This window comes from Nothoprocta perdicaria, unplaced genomic scaffold, assembly GCF_003342845.1.
Source record: "Nothoprocta perdicaria isolate Ctin4 unplaced genomic scaffold, notPer1 scaffold_630, whole genome shotgun sequence".
Classification (NCBI taxonomy): Eukaryota; Metazoa; Chordata; class Aves; order Tinamiformes; family Tinamidae; genus Nothoprocta; species Nothoprocta perdicaria.
Window position 1 is genome coordinate 8,254 of NW_020455900.1, and position 2,653 is coordinate 10,906.

Here is a 2,653-nt window from a genome sequence, read left to right on the forward strand (position 1 = left end):
TCCTTGGCTTCTCTTTCAGGCAATGCCTGTCTTGCCTTTCCTTTTGAAAAGTGCCCTCTGAAATGTGCTCACAGCTAGACCTGTGAGCAGACTTGACTGACGCAGCAGCCTCCCAGCAGGAGAAGGAGCCTGTCCTGGTAGAGGATAATCCTCCCAGCCAGAACTTCTCCCCTCAGTCCTGTGGGGAGCTCCCTGGGTGGGCTCAGTGCTGACCTTCACAGGCAACAGAGTCATTGCTCCGCACACACAGCACCTTTGGGTGCAGGGACCCTGCTCTGAAGTGCCAACCTCTCAGCCTGTCTGCACAGCCCAGCTTGACATCACTGCCCTTTCTGTTGGGGAAGGCAGCAGGATGCCCTGCCCCTACGTCCTATGTTAGAGAATCCCTGCTCTGAAGCAGCTCCTCTTCCTCTGCACTGGAAAAGGCAGCAAAACTGGAAAGAAGCAAAAGGTGCTGTCAGCCATGGGGTGGGATGGGTTCTGCAGTCCCCTTCAAGAAGCTCAGTAGCATTGTGCTGTAAGCAAAGACTCACCGTGTCAAGAGCTGTGCAGATCTCCTCTGTGCTCCCACTCCACACTGCCCTTCACCTCTCGCTGCCTTCTCTCCTCTGCTGTGTGCCCTGCTGCTCTTGGCACAGCAGCTGCTCCTGCACTGACAAATTGTCCTGTCAGGCAGGGCTGACAGGTTGTCATGAGCTGCCTCTGTCCCAGGAACCTGGCCCCGCTCAGGAGCAGAGGCCCAGCTGAACTCACCAATTGCCCTGTCCCTTGTGTTCCATCCTCCTGGGAAATGAGCATGAAGGAAACTAAAATAATGACAACAGTTTTCCTGTCCTAATCAGTAGAGAAAGAAAGATTCCCAAATTGCAGTCTGTTTCATCAGAGGACGACTATCTCCGCAAGTTAGAAATGTCCCACTCTGGAAGGCCCTAGTTAGGAAGACCCTACAAGGCAGGATAACATGAAAGGGGCAAGAAGGGAGCTCATGGATTCAGATGAGTTAATATGTTGTCCTTTGCTAATAATGATTGGAGGGATAAAGATGCCAAAACTACAATGTCTATTTCTTCAAAGGAGGATGACGAACTATGACTGTTTGGAATGTCCCACTCTGGAAGCCATAGGCAGCAGACTGAGATGGGACAGAAGGGAGCTCATGGCCACATGGTGCAATTGTTGATTCAGATGATTTATTCTGGGCACCACAGGCCTATTTAGAAGTCCTGGGGTTGGAGTGGGATCCAGTCTCATAAACTCCACAAATRCACAGGAAGTGGCATTCCCGTTACCAAGAAAATGATGCACAACACCGRCTTCTGMAAGCACCCTCCTTGTCAAAGCTTCTAATGGAATCACTGGAGATGGAGTCACTTGTTCACACATAAATACGACCCTGGAAGAGTCAGGGCTGGCCCAAGGCATATGTCAGTGNCCTGTGGGGAGCTCCCTGGGTGGGCTCAGTGCTGACCTTCACAGGCAACAGAATCACTGCTCCGCACACACAGCACCTTTGGGTGCAGGGATCCTGCTCTGAAGTGATGACCTCTCACCCTGTCTGCACAGCCCAGCTTCACATCACTGCCCTTTCTGTTGGGGAAGGCAGCAGGATGCCCTGTCCCTACGTGCTATGTTAGAGAATCCCTGCTCTGAAGCAGCTTCTCTTCCTCTGCACTGGAAAAGGCAGGAGAAAGAAGCAAAAACTGCTGTCAGCCTTGGGGTGGAATGGGTTCAGAAGTCCCCTTCAAGAAGATCAGTAGCACTGTGCTGTAAACAAAAACTCACCGTGTCAAGAGCTGTGCAGATCTCCTCTGTGCTCCCACTCCACACTGCCCTTCAMCTCTCGCTGCCTTCTCTCCTCTGCTGTGYGCAGCAGCAGGCAGTGCCCGCAGCCCTGCTGCTCTTGGCACAGCAGCTGCTCCTGCACACAGTGTCTCTGGGCAGGGCTCACAGGTTGCCACGAGCTGCTTCCGTCCCAGGAGCCTGGCCCTGCTCAGGAGCAGAGGCCCAGCTCAACTCACCAATTGCCCTGTCCCTTGTGTTTTCTCCATCTGGGAAATAGGCATGAAGGGAACTAAAATAATCACAACAGTTTTCCTGTCCTAATGAGTAGAGAAAGAAGGATTCCACAATTGCAGTCTATTTCATCAGAGGATGACTATCTCYRCAAGTTAGAAATGTCCCGCTCTGCAAGGCCCTGGTTAGGAAGCCCCTCCTAGGCAGGATAACCAGAAAGGGGCAAGAAGGGAGCTCACGGATTCAGATGAGTCAATATGTTGTCCTTTGCTAATAATGATTGGAGGCATAAAGATGCCAACACTACAATGTCTATTTCTTCAAAAGAGGATGACAAACTATGACTGTTTGGAATGTCCCACTCTGGAAGCCATAGGCAGCAGAGCGAGATGGGACAGAAGGGAGCTCATGGCCACAGAGTGCAATTGTTSATTCAGATGATTTATTCTGGGCAYSACAGGCCTATTTAGAAGTCCTAGGGTTGGAGTGGGATCCAGTCTCATAAACTCCACAAATGCACAGGAAGTGGCATTCCCGTTACCAAGAAAATGATGCACAACACCGACTTCTGCAAGCACCCTCCTTGTCAAAGCTTCTAATGGAATCACTGGAGATGGAGTCACTTGTTCACACATAAATA